Genomic DNA, 22,066 nt, shown 5'->3' with positions numbered 1-22,066 from the left:
ATCAATTAAGAAACACTTACGGCACTTATAAATCTACATTTACTGATGGATCCAAGGATGGTGGTGCTGTTGCTAGAGCCACTCTCATTGGATCCAGAACATTATCTTCACGATTTCCAGATAACGATTCCATATTCATAGCAGAAGCAAACGCCATTTTAACAGTACTAAAATATATCAACAAGCAATCTTAACATAAACAGTTCATGATTCTTTCAGATTCACTTTCATTAAAATATGTCATTTAAACTTCAACTTCCAATAAAAAATCTTGAATTATTTAATGATCTTGCTACTGGCCAATATGACATCATCTTTTGTTGGTTACCCAGCGATGTTGGTATAACTGGTAACACAATGGCCGATGCTGCTGCACTCAACAAATCTGTGACACTACTTCTCATCCCGTACAGTGATTATAAGCCTGTTATTAGATGTTACATACGAGATCAGGTGCAACAGAAGTGGAACCCCCAAGTCGGTATCAATAAATATACATGAAATTAAACCAAATACCGTAAAACACCATTACCTTTGCTCTTCTTAAACACTAACTGATCGCGTTTGAGAAATGTATTCTACACATTCTACAGAATCTACAGAAATGATGGCGTAACCAACTGAGATGAGTACAAGTCATTTGACATCAAATATCATGCCCTCATCAGTTAATCATACTGGTGTTTTGTATGACTGGAGACACAGCTGTGACCTGTGGTCGGTGTATCTGTATGTGCATCTGTGTGTCTGAACCTAAACATTCTGTTATCCTATTTCATTGGAGACACACGTTCAGCATCTTGATTGTGGTATGGACGTGTGGACGTATATGGCTAGGGGAAACTTATATATTCAGCTGACACCAAACTGAAAACCTACCATTATTATAAGTGAGTGACGATACACTTGCAGCCTGAGACTGGCTGTATGTGAGAGTGTAGGGCTGACCACATGCTGCGCCTCGGGTACTCAGAGGTACGGGAGACTGCTTCGCTCCCCCACAGCAGGTTAAGATCAGGTGCCACCGCAGTGGACCTGCAATATTAGCATAATGTACACCAGTTTGAGTGTGTATCATATACCCATTAAAACATACTTGTACCGAAACCATTTGACAGAAATGTGCTTTTTTCTTGAACATTGACACACACTAATTTATCATTAGCTAATTGGTTGGCAGTCCCTTCCTGGTCACTCTGACCTGCCTCTTCTGAAAAAAAGTACCAAAAGTGTTCTTTGGACTTCATCAAATCTAGGCCATAGGTTGGTAAATACTACGTAATCTGATTTTATCTGAACAAGTAACAATGCATATTAAAACGTGCTTGACTGTGAATATGTTTTGCTTGCTTTATTGTTTAAAGCCGTACTCAGCAATATTCCTGCTATATGACGGCGGTCAGTAAATAATCGAGTCTGGACCAGACAATCCAGTGACTGATGTCATGGAACTGTCAATATGTACAACTGATATATAGTCAATACTTTGAACAAGGCATATATGTGAATAACTCATACTAATCGGGAATTGATACAAATCGCATTGTTCTATATTCCCTTCTCTGTGGACGATGATGAAGTCTTTGATAAAACTGATATGAATACAGAACAATAGATAATGTCACTTTCGATATCAACAACATGTCCCTGTATTAGATTTATTGGTATTACGGCTGATATTTTTACATCTTTGAAATGTGGAACAGACGAGTGCACTGGCATATTGTAATAAAGTGTACAGTTTGTTTATTTTAAACTTCCATCGCTCATAGTGTTCTTACATTTAAATATCAAAAGGTTCCATTAAATTCAACTTTGTCTTATATCTTGAATTTTCTTAACTTTGCGTATCCACAAATCTTCCACTTTGAGAATTAAATTGGTTCACTGAGAACGCTTGCGAGAGAAATAAAACCGACAAAAGGTTTACCATATCAATATATCGGCGAAACCGCATTATCGGTGGTTCATATTGGGAAAGGGAGGTCACTCTAATTTCAAACGGGAGCTATCTCCGTTGTTTTCGTATTTGCTAGAAATGGCGCTGTACGTTGTTTGTCCTACTATTAAATGCCCAGCTTATCCCTAAGGTGAAACGTATTCTTAATTAAATGTTTGAATGCATTATATATTTATGCTTCCATCCGTACATCTTCTAAGATTGGTTTAGTGCAGATAACCATTTACTAAAATGTGGGCACACATTTTCCCCGTCATCTATGGTGATCGAAATAAGTGGGCCCACATTTGTATTTCGCCTAGCTACGTCAGGTTATTTCGTTAGTTCTGATACTCAATTCCTAAATGTGGGCAGACGTTCTTCTTCATATAGATTGCAACAGGAGGGACCACATTTATTAATCGCGAAATTCTACTTAAATATTGATAATCATTTTCTCAAATGTGGGCCCACATTGTTCCCGTCATATATGGTGATCGAAACAAGTGGGCCCACATTTGTATATCGCCTAGTGGGTAAACGTTCTTCCGTCATAGTGATTGCAGGAGGAGGGACCACATTAAAAAATCGCTAAGCTTCATTAGCTTGGCTTACTTAAAACCATTTTCTAAAATGTGGGCCCACATTGTTCCCGTCTTATAGTGATCGAAAAATGTGGGCCCACCTCGAACTTTCGATTAGGCAAACGGAGTTAGCTCCCTTTTCGAACCACACATAATGCGTTTTCGCCAATATATCAATGAATAGTATCTGTCAAAAGCACAGTCGAGTGTGCGAATCCGATTGTATCATGAGTATGTGCTAATGAATCATTATCAAATAGTGTACAGTAATTTAAGATTTCGAAAAACAAGATCATTTCAGACATCTCGTGCAAACTTCAAAACAGGTTTCCCACATTCCGAGACGCAGTAGACGAAACCAGCAAATGTATTGCTACAGGTACCTCATCCTTCTGTTTCAGGGGTTCACGTGTTGAGTGAGTGAGTGAGTGAGTGAGTATGGTTTTACCTCCGCTTTAGCAATAGTTCGGCAATATCACGGCGGGTACCGTTGACACCAGAAGTGGCTTTCACACATTGTACCCATGTGGTGAATCAAATCCTGGTCTTCGGCGTGACACAAGGCTACCCTAACGCCCTGACTGACGTGGTACGACTCTGTGGATAAGGACTTTGAAGCTCATGATAAAGGAAGTAAAATTTTTCTCTGGTCACTCTGCAGTATTCTCTGGTCACTCTGCGGAATTCTCTGGTCACTGGTCATTCCTTTACAAGATCTTAACCACGCCTTTGATGCCGGTTTCATCCAAACAATTCAGTCTTGCGCCAATCCTATTGTCAGATAAGTACAAAGAAAAACTGAGAAATCTCTCCCCTTTGGAATTAGTTGTCACCAAGTACAACGTCTCTAGTCTCATATTGCACATCATATTTATGCTTTTATTTACACGTGCAACTTTACATGCAGAAAAAGGCACGTGAACAGGGTTGTATGTTGTCCACTGCCAATAGTTCCATCAACTGACTACTCTACGATACATAAACATTGGTAGGTATAACTAACAGTACAACGAGTAAAAGGTGACAATGCTTGTCGTAAAAGGCGACTAACGGGATCGGGTGGTCAGGCTCGCTGACTTGGTTGATGCATGTCATCCATCCCAATTGCGTGGATCGATGCTCATGATATTAATCACTGGTTTGTCTGGTCCAGATTCGATTATTTACAGACCACCGTCGTATAGCTGGAATATTGCTGAGTGCGGCGTTAAACAACAAACCAAACCAACCAATACAGCACAACGCGGGGATAATGCCACCTTTTGTACATTAGACAAAATGGAATAATAACCACGTTGGCATTATAGTATAGTGATGTCATTGAATATTGAATGTCTGTAGATAATTCATGGTATTTCAACATACTCAGTCGACTAGTGATATTATCTAGTCACCAGATAAAACACAGGGTGTTTTGTTTTCTAAAAGGGATTTAACGAATTAAATTACAAAAATACCCAGAATAAATTGATGCATATGTTACTCATTTTGTTTTTCAACTACTACGATCTCGTTTAGTGTTTGTTCAACATTTCAACTGAATTTGCCAGACTTCATGGCATTTGAAAGTACTATTGCCTTTTACTTTATTTGTTTCTACAAAAGTGTCTGCCGGTACCCAACAGCGGTAAAGACACCTTGGAATACCATCAAACCTTACCTTTGGCTGGGCCCTTCCCAACAGCGGTAAAGACACCTTGGAAGACCATCAAACCTTACCTTTGGCTCGGCCGTTCCCAACAGCGGTAAAGACACCTTGGAATACCATCAAACCTTACCTTTGGCTGGGCCCTTCCCAACAGCGGTAAAGACACCTTGGAATACCATCAAACCTTACCTTTGGCTGGGCCCTTCCCAACAGCGGTAAAGACACCTTGGAATACCATCAAACCTTACCTTTGGCTGGGCCGTACCCAACAGCGGTAAAGACACCTTGCAATACCATCAAACCTTACCTTTGGCTGGGCCGTACCCAACAGCGGTAAAGACACCTTGGAATACCATCAAACCTTACCTTTGGCTGGGCCGTACCCAACAGCGGTAAAGACACCTTGGAATACCATCAAACCTTACCTTTGGCTGGGCCGTACCCAACAGCGGTAAAGACACCTTGGAATACCATCAAACCTTACCTTTGGCTGGGCCGTACCCAACAGCGGTAAAGACACCTTGGAATACCATCAAACCTTACCTTTGGCTGGTAACAGCGGCTGGGACATAAACAGAGACCTTGGTGTTTGTAAACTCATAAATGTAATAACATACAGTTCCAGAGGGGAAATGATCCTGTTAATTCCTTTCTAAACCGATTTACTTTTTGTGAAATAAATGTTTGAAAAAGTACATCAAAGATTGTCAAAAGAACCTCTTGCGGATTACATACCATTCGATGCGTACATGTTGCAAAGAATTCAACAGGGGAGAAAAACATCCTTGGCAAATAGGATATGCCTCATGACAAATGTCGTCACCATTCTGCATCATGTGCAACGAATTGTTTACGTCAACTTTGAATTCTAGATCCTGAAACTTGACGGGACATCTGTGGATCAAAGATCAGGGTGTATATGTTGTTTACTGTCCCATTCATCATACAACTTCGCTGACATGACAAAGTGGTGACATGCAATTCCGTGTTGATGTACATGCAGACACAAAATGATACAGGACAAGATCACCAAGCGAAAATAGCCACACATATTTTCCTGGCTCTACACAGATTATTCATGTCAGGCACTGTCGACATTAAACATGATCTGGTGGGTGAGAGTTGGGATGTCACCTGGAACAGTGCTACATAGGGGATACAGCTATTTGCATTTAGTTGGGTTTTATACAAAGGGTACACAATAAGTGAATCGACCAAAATGAGAGAACAGTCCAGAGAATTATACAAAGTTATTGAGTGACAGGGGCAGAAGGTTCGTAAACAGCTAATTTACTATACTCAAAAACAAAAGTTCCTGTGACACCAATATTTGGGTGTATTTTTCAAACAAGTAAAGTTTGGTTTCCAATTCTGTAGAACATGTATTGAATCAAGTCACAAAAACGCAACTGCTACAGAAAAGCATGCATTCCATGCAAAAGATGACTTTTATGCAAGCCCCATGCATTTCACTACCCAAGAATGGCTATAAAAACATGTGCGTTAACGGGATTTCACAGGCATTGTTTAGCATCGTGCTGACATCAACCACTCAGAAAAACAACAAAATTACGCAATTATTCAACATTACGAAATGCCACGCCTGTCCGAAAATGAGCGTCTGCGAGCCATTGGTATGCTTGGAGCAGGATCGAGTCAACGTGATGTTGCAAGACAATTTAACGTCCACAGAAACACCATTTGGTGTTTATGGCACCGTTGGCAACAGACGAATGCAGTCAGAGACCATCCTCGGAGTGGCAGGCCACGCGTAACCAATAATCGACAAGACAACTGGATTCGAACATGACACCTACGAAATCGATTCCAGCCAGCAACAGTGACTGCAAGATCTAGAAGCATCCCTGGCCTTCGACGAATATCTTCACAAACCGTACGTCGCCGCCTGAGATGTGCAGGCATTTTCGACAGAAGACCCGCCAGACGTCCCATTTTGACAGGAAACCACCGTCAAGCACGTCTACAGTGGTACAGACAGAGTCTACGCTGGACGGCCATGCAGTGGTGACAAGTTCTATTCACTGACGTGTCTCGTTTTCACCTCAGCCACAGCGATGGACGGATTCGAGTGTACCGACGTCGAGGTGAACGTAACGTCAATCATTGTGAAGAAGATCGGTTCGGGGGCGGCAGCGTTATGGTATGGGGTGGGATTACAGCAAGACAGAGGTCCCGTTTGATAGTGGTAGAGGGAAATCTCAATGGACAGCGTTACCGCGACGAGATCATCGGCCCTGTTGTTCTTTTTTTTGCGTCGTCATGGCCCAGGCATTACCTTTAAACATGACAACGCCCGGCCTCATATAGCTCGACTTGTTCAGGATTCCCTTCAACAAAACAACATGAATGTCATCCCCTGGCCGGCCCGCTCCCCTGATCTCTCACCAATCGAGCACATGTGGGATTAGATGGATCGGCGCCTTCGACGTCAACCACGACACTCCAGGAACTTCGAAAGAGGCGACTAACGGGATCGTTTGGTCAGGCTCAATGACTTGGTTGATGCATGTCATCGTTTCCCAGTTGAGGAGATCGATGCTCATGATATTAATCAATGGATTGTCTAGTCCAGACTTAGATTATTAACAGACCGCCTTCATGCAGCTGGAATATTGCTGAGTGCGGCGTTATACAACAAACAAACAAACAAAAGGACCCCACGAAATTATGATGAGCCGTGTACCATGCATTGTAAAGATCAGCTCGCGACGGAGCTTGGTGCACGTGCAACAGCGGCAGAGAACGTATTCCTCGTGCATCACGCAAGGGCGACTCACACAGAATAGATTCAGGCAACAAAGAGTTCTGGTGTATTTTGCAAATATTTTCCGCACGACAAAGGTCCGTAAAAGTGTAAAAGCAGGGATGTGTTTTAAATATGGGAATAAACTCGTCACTCGGGGCCTCGGGGCCATTATTTTTAAGGAATCGAGAGCATGACGTCACAAAATTGTTTTCATTTGTATTCGGGATTAAACACACTGAGTCTGAGTGTTAGCTATATAATGGCCTTGTAATGTGGTTAATGTAATTTATTTTATAATGACTGATAAAATTTAGAATGTAAATCATCTGGATCAACTTAAATTGCTACTAAAAATCATTATAGGTTATCTTTCACCTGAATTTTCATGTTTTTACTTGGTTTTTGAGACCTGTGAAGATCCGGGGTAGAATAGGTCTTCAGCAACCCATGCTTGCCGTAAAAGGCGACTATGCTTGTTGTAAGAGGCGACTTGGTTGACTGGATTGTCTGGTCCAGACTCTGATATTTACAGACCGCCGTCATATAGCTGGAATATTGCTGAGTGCGGCGTAAAACAACCAACCAAACAACAAACTTGCAGTTAGTAAATTATGAGAAGAAGAGTCTTTGAAAGATGGTTAGTAATCTATGCTACCTGATTAGTAAACTGCACTAGTCTACGATCCACCTATACTAGTCTAATTAGCAAATATTTACTATCTCGTTAGTAAAATCTCATAACAAGTTTGTTTGTTTGTTTGTGTGTTGTTTGACGCCGCACTCAGCAATATTACATCCATATGAGGGCGATCTGTAAATAATGGCGTCTGGACCCTTGGTGGACATTGAAATTCGCTAAGTAACTGGGTAACTAATAACTTTTCTGGTCAGTGAGCAGTTATTTGGAGCATTTCGTTCATTGACACTCACCAGACTGCAGGGGCGGTGTGATGATGTGACAGTGTCCAAGCAGCAATCACCCCGATTATCCATTTTATATCAACATTCTATCGCGAACAATTCGCCGAAGTGACGAGATAATTCGTCTGGAATCAAAATATCCAGATGACTTAAGGAGCGGTGGGGTAGCCTTGTGGTGAAAGGCGTTCGCTCGTCATGTAGAAGACCCGGTTTCGATTCCCCACATAGATACAATGTGTGAAGCTCATTCTGGTGTCCAAAAGCAGCGTAAAACCATACTCACTCACGCTCTGATTTAAACCATGTTGTGATTGAAACATAATTTCTCTTTAATTTTGCATAAAGACATATAGTTGCGTCAATTTCAAAGTACACGTTCAGAATGGCCCGTAAACTCAGAATCTCAGAATCAACTACAAGAACAAAGGCGTGACGTCATCATAATAGATTAAAAAAGGTTTTGTCGTTTTTATTTACACTTGAGTCATCAAACACCGATAAACAATCATATTTCTCGTCGGTATGTCTCGGAATAACAAGGGTAAACACAAATGGCATCACTGCAGCCCAGAGCTTGTATGAATTCCATCTTCGCACTTAATTTCACCGCAGCATGGCGATGACGAGGTAAAACAGATTATCCAGTTGGTAAATTCATTTGGTTCCCATTCGGTCTTATACAGACTCCCTGCACAAACTAACACTGAGAACAACATATCCCTAAGTAGCAAGTATTTGGGTAACTATGGTATGGAATTATATACAGGAAAATTATCCGATATGCATCAAGAAAATATCTCCAGCAACACACATACTATCACAATATTACCTTGATGTGTGCAGTTTAGGAGTATTGGAAAGTGACTGTTCGTGTTTTGTATTGACACATTAAAGAAAATTACGACATGAGTGTTTATGTTTGTTTGTTTGTTGTTTAACGCCGCACTCAGCCATATGACGGCGGTCTGTAAATAATCGAATCTGGACCAGACAATACAGTGATTGACACCATGAGCATTGATTCAGGCAATTGGGACACGATGACATGCATCAACCAAATCAGCGAGCCTGACCACACGATCCCGTTAGTCGCCTCTTACAACAAGCATAGTCGCCTTTTACCGCAAGCATGGGTTACTGAAGACCTATTCTGCCTCCTCAAGGAGCCCAGGTTCCCCGCCACCACAGGGAGCCCAAGGTTCTCCCGCCATCTCAAGGACCCCACCTTTCCCCGCCATCTCAAGGAGCCCAGCTTTCCCCCTCATCTCAAGGACCCCAGCTTTCCCCGTCATCTCAAGGACCCAAGCTTTCTCCGCCATCTCAGGGACCCCAGCTTTCTCCGCCACCTCAGGGAGCCAAGACTCCACCGCCACCCCAGGGAGCCCAGCTTTTCCCGCCGCCCCAGCTTTCCCCGCCACCTCAGGGACCCCAGCTTTCCCCGCCATCTCACGGACACCAGCTTTACCCGCAACCCCAGGGACCCCACGTTCCTTGGCTACGAGTATACACTCAGCAGAAAAATAGTCCGTAGACCAATACCACAACATACAATGCACATTACATTTCATTAAACATATGACAGATACAAACTAAGACTAAAAGTAATTCGGTTCTGGTGGCAGCGGTGTTGAGGCTGCTTGGCACGAGCGTCCCCGGAAGTGTATAACACACGTCCTAGTACACATCACTAAACTGTCCAAAACACTCTGTGTAACAGTTTTATTATGAAAGTAATGGTCGCTCGCATCTTAAAAGTTGTGGCCATCTGTGTAACTGGTTGTGAGAATATTTCCATTTTCCTACGCTGTTCATGCGCTAAAGTCTCGTGTAGGAGTCTCTCTTAAGACAGATGTGATCACGGAATGAAACACATTACATTCTCAATATACTTCATTGTCTTCAGGTTGAAATGTACGTTCTTTTCCAGGTATATGACATCAATATTCTTTCCACTTATGTACAGGCTGTTGTTGTAGTAGACAAGGCTTCTAATGCTATCACTGAAATCCAACATTTCCGTTGTAGTATTAGTTGATAAAGATCGCTTTATCACCTTCTTGTTGTCGCTGAAATATAGGACACCGTGTACAGTGTCAATAGTAACAGCAGAAACGTAATGTGTCATGTCTATCTGATGCAGCCTATTCCCATTATAATCAACAGACCACAAACCATCACCTTTTTTACAGAAATAGATCATCTTCTTCCTGGAGTCTACAGCAATGCCATTGGGAATGTATGATCCGCGAAAACGCAAGTTCACAATGCCGCGAAAGTTTTTCCCAAATGTTGACATACGACTGATTGTCCACGTCGGATGGTATGTGGTAAGGAAGATGAGTCGTCTGTCAACATCGACTGTCATTCCGTACGATTGGATTCCCTCTCGTAGTGTTGTGACACCCGACACGTCCAGCCTTGAGGAGAAGATGCCTGGTGGTGACATTCTACTGAAAATCAGTCTCCTGGACACAGGCTCGTATGTTACAGCCTCAATGTATTTTGTGTAAAGATGAGGATACGTCTTCATGTCGTTTTTATCTATGGTAATCTGATGGGGATGTTGTGAGGAGACAGAGCCATATCGTACAATCAATATTCTCGTCTTGTCTTGAAACTCTCGTGTTGTAGGTGTTGTAGCCACTGACGTGAAGGGATGTCCAGATGGAGTCGTGGGTGTGTAATGTTGGGTGGGTTGTGTACTGTCAGCATTGGTCTGGAGGTCACGTGTCTTGTTGACGTAATTCAGATGAAAGTCTCCCAGTGTCTGCACATCTTCTGCATGACTAGCGTTAATCACAATTAAGTCATTTCTCAAACGTACATTCTGTTTTACAAGGGTCTCAACTGTTCGTTGGGTTTCATTAATCTGTGCGTGTACGTCAGCACTCTGTCCTATGACGATTAACACGTGATCTTTAAGAAAACTCACATCCTTTTCAACATGGGTCACGTGATGGCGTGTCAGGTTCAACTCTGTCTTTAGTTCACTCACCTGCTGTTCACATGCATCTTTGTCTTTCACAGTGTCCAGTGGTTGTCTTGTTTTAGTCTGTCCGACCTCCCTCAACTGTCTTGTGAGACTCAGTGTCTGTCGCTCCATCTGCTGATATCCACGCTTGAGGTGTCTAATCTGGGACATGACGTGACTGTTTACCGTGGCATCCAACGACTCTATTTGACTACGTATATAGGAAGGTACAATCTTCTCCGTCAAATCCAATCTCAGCAGTAACTCCAAAATGTCCATCTTGTTTATGACTCTCGTCTCCATTCCTGGAACATCAGATTTCAAGTGGTTCAGTTCCACTTTCAGGTGGTTAATTTCTTTCTCAAGCAAACTCATCTGATTGACAACTGCTGCGATATTTTCGTGTCCATGAACCACAGATGAGGCTGCTACAAGCAGCACCGACACACCCAAACTCGCCATGTCAGATGGTAATTGTAGAACTGTGTCACAGTCGTGTAATCCAGAGCTAGGCGTCACGTGACTATCGCATTACATCTAACCTGGCAGCGGGCCAAACGGAAACACTGGAATCTAACATGGCAACAGTCTAGAGTTCACTTGAGTTTCCCATCACGGGACCACACGGATAGTATCCATGAAGTCAGCTCACTGCCATTTTATCAATCAGTGGTGGGTGTACGGGATCGATCGATCCAATAACATGTTCATCTCAATGTACCAAAAGACGTTAAAAGATGGTAATTGTTGTTACCCTGTCTGGCGCTCGGCATTAAGGGGTTAAAACAAGGACTGGTCGGTCGGATATTCATGTTAAACTGCGGCATGGTATCTCAGTGAGATAGCACTATAAATCGGCATCAGTCGGACTAGTTCAAGCAGCCACACACACACGTGCATGCACGTCGCTTTATAAGTGCAATAATCTTGGACGCGACGTTAAACCACATTTCACCTCAACCTCATCTCAATGTGTGACCTGACAAATTTAAATTTGATAATTTCATAACTTTAAAGATACCATGTGTTCTGCAAATACATATATGTACGGAATATTAGTAAAATGATGCATAATATTACATAACTTCATTTGTTTATAGTACTTGGTCATTTCACATTACATCAGGAAATATATAACTTCTAACACATGAGTATGTGAGTTGCTTAATCTACAATGTCACCACATCACGGGTCAGCGAAACCGGTTCAGTGTCAATTCCGAAATAAGTGAGTACGCTAACTTGTCATCTTCGTATAATTTCAGAGACATGTGTATTGACAAAACCAGCCACTTACTGACAGGTTGCATGAAAAACAATTCTTTGAACGAAACCTTAGATTTAACTATATTTTGTTTTAAAAACAAACTGTTATGACACGTTTCTTTTCAGTGGTGCTACACCCTTCATTGGCAGCTCACTTACACCGCTACCAATCAATCAATCAATCAATCACATTATTTCTTTTAAAAAACGGAGGCACGGGTGGCCCAGTCGTGTAAGGCGCCGCGATTCGCCATGCAGAGTTGCGTCACTTGGGCACATCAGATACCTATGATTGTGGGTTCGAATCCCGGTTTGCCCCGATTTTGTTTCTAAGCTTGTCAGCACGATACCCATATCCGTGCTCGTGGGTTTCACCGAAGTGGTAAACGTCTGAGAACTGCATCACTTCGGGCTTTCCTCCCACATTAAGCTAACATGCCGCGATTTAACCGGAATACTGTTAAAAGCGACGTTAAACCCAATTCACTCACTCTTTGAGGTGGTACAGGAGAAAAGGTTCTTTACATGATAATAATTTATGTTTAACAAGATGTCGGTTATGCTGTACAATCATTAGGTAACAGATTCAGCACACACATTAATACACTCATATCCAAGGTACTTTTTGCAAAGTATTTGATAATTTTTGCAAGGTTCTTGATTTCTTTTACATTTCTGGTACAAAGCATTTCATGATGCTTGGAAATATATCTGAGATAAATTAGGATTTTGATTCATGGAAAGCTTCATATTTATAACATAGACGTTAAGAGTCAGAGACTGGTAGTGGTATATACTGTATAAAACTATATACCTTTCCTCACATGAAAGTTAAAGATCATCTACTGACGTATTAATCAATAAACCATTAATGCGCGACGGCGAGTTAGCGTATGATAAACGGTTTGGGCAACGTTGAAACGTGTTTCAATTGCCATTATAAATCCGCATTTCTGTTATTAGTTAAACGATAGTATTTGTAAAACAAACAACATATTCAAGGTCAGAAGAATGCATGGGTAAGTGAGTGAGTTTTGGTTTAACTCCGCTTTTAACAGTATTCCAGTTATATCGAGGCGTGTCAGCTTAATGTGGGAGGAAAGCCCGACGTGATACAGGTCTCAGACGTTAACCACTTCGGTCCAAAACCACGAGCACGAGTATGGTGCTGACAAACCTAAAAACATAATCGAGGCGAACCGGGATTTCTGGCGTGCCCAAGGGACGCAACTCTGCACAGCGAATAGCGACGTCTTAGACGACTGGGCCACCCGTGCCCTCAGAAGATTGCATGGAGAAACCTCGGTGAACGATAAAAACGATATACAAGGTATGAATGAACACCCTTGTCTGTGTTATTCCAACAGTGACAAAGGGCAATTGTGAGGTTTTACGCCGCTTTTAGCAATATTCCAGCAATATCACGGCGGGGGACACCAGAAATGGGATTCACACATTGTACCCATGTCGGGAATCGAACCCGGGTCTTCGGCGTGACGACCGAACGCTTGAACCACTCGGAGGCCTGTCAACAAACTAGAAATATAATTTTATCAAAGATTTTAAAGATCACATTGAAGATATCATTACCTATTCATTTGTTCCTTCGTATAATGAAAATGCCTGGATAATTTACGAGGAAAATAAAAAAAACCTTCCAAATACCTATTGATTGTAAGTATATGCAAAGCCCTTGTCTTATAAAACTATAATTCATCAGGTGAATATAGGGATCGATAAATCAATTCTGTCACGACAAAGACAGTCAACTCTCCATCGTGAATTGCTCGTGGGTTCCCCAAAGATTTAGTGAACACTGAGTTTGGTGTCAATTTAGGAAATGTATAATTGCCATAGTGAGTGAGAGAGTTGGGTTTAACGCCGCTTTTATCAGTATTCCAGTTATGTCACGGCGTGTCAGCTTAATGTCATCTTCCCGAGGCAAGGGAGTTAACTGACCATAAAAGTCCAGTTTCCATTTATGTGGGAGCAAAGCCCGAAGTGATGCAGGTCTCAGACGTTTACCACTTCGGTGAAACCCACGAGCACGGGTATGGTGTTGACAAACCTAAGAACATAATCGGGGCGAACCGGGATTCTCCATCATAGGTTTCTGGCGCGCCGAAGGCTCGAAACTCTGCAAAGCGAATCGCGGCGCCTCAGACGACTGGGCCACCCGTGCCCCCCCCCCCCCCCCCCCCGTTCCTCATAGGAGTAAACGACCAAAATAATATGTCTCCCATTAATTTGGGCTTCCCTCCCACAATAAGCTAACAAGCCATGATGCAAATAACTGTTTAAACCGGCGTTAAACCCAATATGCAATCCGACTAAGAATCGGCAGTCAGGTGACTACACGCGACTATATTTTGCAGCGTGTTCAGTGTACGTACATTACCGGCACGAAGTGTAAGAAAAGTGTGTGCAGATGAAGTATTTAAAAAACCTCCGACCAAAATCACTGCTAAATATGACCGCTTGCAGTCACCTGACCATGGACCCTTACCCGGATTGTAACCACGTGATCAAAAGGAAGTTTATCCCAATTTGGCTTGTTTCTATTTTATGAGTTACAAATCGGTAGCCATCAATAGAAAGTTTCTCAAACCTGATTACAATTCATCTGGTTTGTTTATTTGTTGTTTAATGCCACACTCAGATATAAACAAACTTTATGACGGCGGTCTGTAAATAATGAAGTCTGGACCAGACAATCCAGTGACTAACACCATGAACATCGACATGCATCAACCAAGTCAGCGAGCCTGACCATCCGATCCCTTCAGTCGCCTCTTACGACAAGCATTCTTGCTCAAGGCCTATTCTAACCCGGATCTTCAGCTGACCTACTTTATAAGTATCAGCACAAAGGCTTCCCTCGTCGTTTATTGATCATCGCGATATTTCGTTATTCTAACATTCGGGATTCCTTAACATGAGCATCTTGTCTGTTATTTACGTGCAATATGTCATGATTATTCAGAACAAATACCATAACCCCCAAACAAAGTCCCCGTTGATCATGGTCTCCGTGATATCCTGAAATGTCCAGAAGATGTATCCCATTACAAACGAACTGGACAGGTTTAAAACGGGGAAGGATCTCCGTTCTTTAATGAGGTCGATTTTTGGGTGCGGTTGGTTTAAACGCGGCTGTGAACAATATTTCAAATATAGCCATTTCATTTTCAAGAAGGTAGGGTGTGTGTGGGGAGTTCTAATGTAATAATCAAGCCCTTATTTTACCGAAAATATGTTATGTGCCCTTTTCTTGTATTGACGTATCGAGAAGTCAGTGTATTGGAAAGAGTACTTGAGCTCCTAAACATTAAACAAAATGATGGTCGTTTATCGTTTCGTTCTCCCGCAATTTGCAAATTATCATTCTCATTCTGTATCAGCAATCATCCTCTTTTCCGGATCGCGTGGCGTGACGCAGCAGGTTCAACCGCCACCTCAGAGAGACCAGGTTCCCTCGCCATCTCAAGGAGCCCAGATTCCCCCGCCGCTCCAGGGACTGCAGGTTCCCCTGCGACCTTAGGGAGCCCAGGTTCCCCCGCCACCCAAGGGAGCCCAGGTTTCCCCGCCACCTCAGGGAAGCCAAGGTTCCCCCGCCGCCCCAGCTTCCCCCGCTAACTCAGGCAGCCCAGGTTCACCCGCCATCCCAGGTACCCCAGGCACCCCAGGTTCACCCGCCTGCTCAGGCACCCCAGGTTCACACGCCTCCCCAGGTTCACCCGTCTCCCCAGGTTCACCCGCCACCCCAGACACCCCAGGTTCACCCACCACCCCAGGCACCCCAGGTTCACCCGCCTCCCCAGGTTCACCCGCCACCCCAGGCACCCCAGGTTCACCCGCCACCCAAGACACCCCAGGTTCACCCGCCTCCCCAGGTTCACCCGCCACCCCAGGCACCCCAGGTTCACCCACCACCCCAGGCACCCCAGGTTCACCCGCCTCCCCAGGTTCACCCGCCACCCCAGGCACCCGAGATTCACCCGCCACCCCAGGGACCCCAGGTTCAGCCGCCTCCCCAGGCGCCCCAGGCACCCCAGGTTCACCCGCCACCCCAGGCACCCCAGGCACCCTAGGCACCCCAGGTTCACCCGCCACCCCAGGTACCCCAGGTTCAGCCGCCTCCCAAGGCGCCCCAGGCACCCCAGGTTCACCCGCCACCCCAGGCGCCCCAGGCACCCCAGGTTCACCCGCCACCCCAGGCACCCCAGGTTTACCCGCCACCTCAGGGAGCCCAGGTTCACCCGCCACCCCAGGCACCCCTGGTTCCTCCGCCACCCCAGGGAGCCCAGGTTCCCCCGCCTCCCCAGGTTCACCCGCCACCTCAGGGAACCCAGCTTTTCCCACATCCCAGGGAGCCCAGGATCCCACGCCACCTCAGGGACCCTTGGGTTCACCCGCCACCTTAGGGAGCCCATCTTTCCCCAAACCTCTTAGGGAGCCCAGCTTTCTCAGCCACCACAGGCACCCTTGGTTCACCCGCCACCTCAGGGAACCCAGGTTTTCCCACATCCCGGGGAGCCCAGGATCCCACGCCACCTCAGGGACCCTTGGGTTCCCCCGCCACCTCAGGAAGCCCAGCTTTCTCAGCCACCTCAGTGAGCCTAGGTTCCCCCGCCACCTCAGGAAGACCAGCTTCCTCAGCCGCCCAGGCACCCCAGGTTTCCCCGCCACCTCAGGGAGCCTATACTTCCCCCGCCACCTCAGGGGGCCCAGCTTTCTCAGCCACCTCAGGGAGACCAGATTTCTCCGCCACCCCAGATTTCCCCGCCACTACAGGGAGCCCAGTTTTTTCTGCCACCCCAGCTCTCCCTGCCACCTCAGGGAGCCAAGCTTTCTCCGCCATCTCAGGGACACAAGGTTCACCCGCCACTTCAGGGTCCCTTGCTTTTGCCTCGCCACCCCAGGGAGCCCAGGTCCTGCAAGCTCCCCAGGCAAAACAGGTTCCCCCGCCACCTCAGGGATCCCAGCTTTTCCCGCCACCCCCGGTTCCCTAACTATGGGTTATCATTCAGCAGAAGGAAATTCGGTAGACCAATACTACAACATGCATTACACATTACATTTCAATAATCATATGACATAGATACAAACTAAGACTAAAAGTAATTCGGTTCTGGTGGCAGCGGTGTTAAGGCTGCTAGGCACGAGCGCCCCCTAAAGTGTTCAACATACGTCCTACACTCTGTGTAACAGTATTATTATCAGAATATTGGTCGCTCTATCTAAAAACTTGTGGCAATCTGTGTAACTGGTTGTGAGAATATTTCCATTTTCCTACGATGTCCCTGGGCTAAAGTATCGTGTAGGAGTCTCTTTTAAGACAGATGTGATCACGGAATCAAACACATTACATTGTAACTATACTTCATTGTCTTCAGGTTGAAATGTACGTCGTTTTCCAGGTATATGACATCAATATTCTTTCCACTTATGTACAGGCTGTTGTTGTAGTAGACAAGGCTTCTTATCCTATCACTGAATTCCAACATTTCCGTTGTAGTATTAGTTGATAAAGATCGCTTTATCACCTTCTTGTTGTCGCTGAAATATAGGACATCGTGAATAGTGTCAATAGTAGCAGCATAAACGTAACGTCTCATGTCTATCTGATGCAGCCTATTCCCATTATAATCAACAGACCACAACCCATCATCATCTTTACAGAAATAGATCATCTTCTTCCTGGAGTCTACAGCAATGCCACGGGGATTGGATGTTCCGTGATTACGCAAGTCAACAATGCCCTGAAAGTTTCTCCCAAATGTTGACATACGACTGATTGTCTTCGTCGGATGGTATGTGGTAAGGAAGATGAGTCGTCTGTCAACATCGACTGTCATTCAGTACGACGTGATTCCCTCTCGTAGTGTTGTGACACCCGACACGTCCAGCCTTGAAGAGAAGATGCCATTTGGTGAATATCTACTGAATATCAGTCTCCTGGACACAGGCTCGTATGTTACAGCAACAACGTGTGATGTATGCAGATAAGGATACGTCTTCATGTCGTTTTTATCTATGGTAATCTGATGGGGATGCTGTAAGGAGCCAGATATATATTGTACAACCAATATTCTCGTCTTGTCTTGAAACTGTCGTGTTGTAGGTGTTGTGGCCACTGACGTGAAGGGACGTCCAGATGGAGTCGTGGGTGCGTAATGTTGGATGGGTTGTGTTCTGTCAGCATTGGTCTGAAGGTCACGTGTCTTGTTATCGTAATTCAGATGAAAGTCTCCTAATGTCTGCATATCTTCTGCATGACTAGCGTTAATCACAATCAAGTCATTTCTTAAACGTACATTCTGTTTTACAAGGGTCTCAACTGTTCGTTGGGTTTCATTAATCTGTGCTTGCACGTCAGCACTCTGTCGTATGGCGAGTAACACGTCATTTTTTACTAAACTCACATCCTTTTCAACATGGGTCACGTGATGGCGTGTCAGGTTCAACTCTGTCTTTAGTTCACTCACCTGCTGTTCACATGCATCTTTGTCTTTCACAGTGTCCAGTGGTTGTCTTGTTTTAGTCTGTCCGACCTCCCTCAACTGTCTTGTGAGACTCAGTGTCTGTCGCTTCATCTGCTGATATCCACGCTTGAGGTGTCTAATCTGGGACATGACGTGACTGTTTACCGTGGCATCCAACGACTCTATTTGACTACGTATATAGGAAGGTACAATCTTCTCCGTCAAATCCAATCTCAGCAGTAACTCCAAAATGTCCATCTTGTTTATGACTCTCGTCTCCATTCCTGGAACGTCAGATTTCAAGTGGTTCAGTTCCACTTTCAGATGGTTAATTTCTTTCTCAAGCAAACTCATCTGATTGACAACTGCTGCGATTTTTTCGTCTCCATGAACCACAGATGAGGCTGCTACAAGCAGCACCAACACACACAAACTCACCATGTCAGCTGGTAATTGTATAACTGTGTCAGAGTCGTGTAATCCGGAGTTAAGTGTCACGTGACTATCGCATTACATCTAACCTGGCAGCGGGCCAAACGGAAACACTTGAATCTAACATGGCAACAGTCTCAGAGCAGTGTTCACACGGGTAGTATCCATGAAGTCAGCTCACTGCCATTTTATCAATCAGTGGTGGGTGTACGGGATCGATCGATCCAATAACATGTTCATCTCAATGTACCAAAAGATGTTAAAAGATGGTACTTGTTGTTACCCTGTCTGGCGCTCGGCATTAAGGGGTTCAAACAATGACTGGTCGGTCGGAGTCAGTATACTGTGTCTGAGTGGGATATTCATGTTAAACTGCGGCATGGTATCTCAGTGAGCTAGCACTATAAATCGGCATCAGTCGGACTAGTACAAGCAGCCACACACACACGTGCATGCACGTCGCTTTATAAGTGCAATAATCTTGGACGCAACGTTAAACCCCATTTCACCTCACCTCATCTCAATGTGTGACCTGACAAATTTAAATTTGATAATTTCATAACTTTAAAGATACCATGTGTTCTGCAAATACATATATGTACGGAATATTAGTAAAATGATGCATAATATTACATAACTTCATTTGTTTAAAGTACTTGGTCATTTCGCATTATATCAGGAAATATATAACTTCGAACACATGAGTGTGTGAGTTGTTTAATCTACAATGTCACCACAGCACGGGTCAGCGAAACGGGTTCAGTGTCAATTCCGAAAAACGTGAGTACACTAAGTTTTCATCTTCGCATAATTTCAGAGACATGTGTATTGACAAAACTAGCCACTTACTGACAGGTTGCATGAAAAAATTCTGTGAACGAAACCTTAGAATTAATCTATATTTTGTTTTAAAAACAAACTGTTATGACACGTTTCTTTTCAGTGGTGCTACACCCTTCATTGACAGCTCACTAGCACCGCTACCAATCAATCAATCACATTATTTCTTTTCAAAAACGGAGGCACGGGTGGCCAGGTCGTGTAAGGCGCCGCGATTCGCTGTGCAGAGTTGCGTCACTTGGGCACACCAGAAACCTATGATCGAATCCCGGTTTGCCCCGATTATGTTTCTAAGCTTGTCAGCACCATACCCGCGCTCGTGGGTTTCACCGAAGTGGTAAACGTCTGAGACCTGCATCACTTCGGGCTTTCCTCCCACATTAAGCTAACATGCCGCGATATAACCGGAATACTGTTAAAAGCGACGTTAAACCCAATTCACTCACTCTTTGAGGTGGTACAGGAGAAAAGGTTCTTTACATGATAATAATTTATGTTTAACAAGATGTCGGTTATGCTGTACAATCATGAGGTAATAGATTCAGCACACACATTAATACACTCATATCCAAGGTACTTTTTGCAGTGAGTGAGTGAGTGAGTGAGTGAGTGGGTGGGTGGGTGGGTGGGTGGATGGGTGAGTGAGTGAGTGAGTGAGTGAGTGAGTGAGTGAGTGAGTGAGTGAGTGAGTGAGTGAGTGAGTGAGTGAGTGAGTGAGTGAGTGAGTGAGTGAGTGAGTGAGTATGGTTTTACGCCGCTTTTAGCAATATTCCAGCAATATCACGGCGGGGGACACCAGAAATGGGATTCACACATTGTACCCATGTCGGGAATCGAACTCGGGTCTTCGGCGTGACGACCGAACGCTTGAACCACTCGAAGGCCTGTCAACAAACTAGAAATATAATTTTATCAAAGATTTTAAAGATCACATTGAAGATATCATTACCTATTCATTTGTTCCTTCGTATAATGAAAATGCCTGGATAATTTACGAGGAAAATATAAAAAAACCCTTCCAAATACCTATTGATTGTAAGTATATGCAAAGCCCTTGTCTTATAAAACCATAATTCATCAGGTGAATATAGGGATCGATAAATCGATTCTGTCACGACAAAGACAGTCAACTCTCCATCGTGAATTGCTCGTGGGTTCCCCAAAGATTTAGTGAACACTGAGTTTGGTGTCAATTTTGGAAATGTATAATTACTATAGTAACTGGGCCACCCGTGCCCCCCGGTTCCTCATAGAAGTAAACGACCATAATATTATGTCCCCCATTACTCCCACAATAAGCTAACAAGCCGTGATGCAAAAGACTGTTTAAACCGGCGTTAAACCCAATATGCAATCCGACTAAGAATCGGCAGTCAGGTGACTACACGCGACTATATTTTGCAGCGTTTTCAGTGTACGTACATTACCAGCACGAATCGGGAAGAAAATATGTGCAGATGTAGTATTTAAAAAACCTCCGACCAAGATCACTGCTAAATATGACCGCTTGCAGTCACCTGACCATGGACCCTTACCCGGATTGTAACCACGTGATCAAAAGGAAGTTTATCCCAACTTGGCTTGTTTCCATTTTATGAGTTACAAATCAGAAGCCATCAGTAGAAAGTTCTTAGAACTGATTACAAATCATCTGCTTTGTTTATTTGTTGTTTAACGCCACACTCAGATATAAACATACCATATGACGGCGGTCTGTAAATAAATCAAGTCTGGATCAGACAATCCAGTGACTAACACCATGAACATCGACATGCATCAACCAAGTCAGCGAGCCTGACCATCCGATCCCTTCAGTCGCCTCTTACGACAAGCATTCTTGCTCAAGGCCTATTCTAACCCGGATCTTCAGCTGACCTACATTATAAGTATCAGCACAAAGGCTTCCCTCGTCGCTTATTGATCATCGCGATATTTCGTGATTCTAACATTCGGGATTCCTTAACATGAGCATCTTGTCTGTTATTTACGTGCAATATGTCATGATTATTCAGAACAAATACCATAACCCCATAACAAAGTCCCCGTTGATCATGGTCTCCGTGATATCCTGAAATGTCCAGAAGATGTGACCCATTGCAAACGAACTGGACAGGTTTAAAACGGGGAAGGATCTCCGTTCTTTAATGAGGTCGATTTTTGGGTGCGGTTGGTTTAAACGCGGCTTTGAACAATATTTCAAATATAGCCATTTCA

General features: G+C 44.0%; 1 pseudogene; it reads right to left on the bottom strand.

Annotated features, from left to right (window-relative positions):
• Positions 1–15,499: 15,499 nt before the first annotated feature.
• Positions 15,500–16,956, bottom strand: LOC125377343 (annotated as a pseudogene).
• Between the last annotated feature and the right edge of the window lie 5,110 nt (positions 16,957–22,066).

The sequence above is a fragment of the Haliotis rufescens genome, unplaced genomic scaffold (genome assembly GCF_023055435.1).
Source record: "Haliotis rufescens isolate VD_foot unplaced genomic scaffold, xgHalRufe1.0.p SCAF_9, whole genome shotgun sequence".
Classification (NCBI taxonomy): Eukaryota; Metazoa; Mollusca; class Gastropoda; order Lepetellida; family Haliotidae; genus Haliotis; species Haliotis rufescens.
The sequence above is the reverse complement of the archived record's forward strand: the minus strand, read 5'-3'. Positions and strand labels throughout refer to the sequence as shown.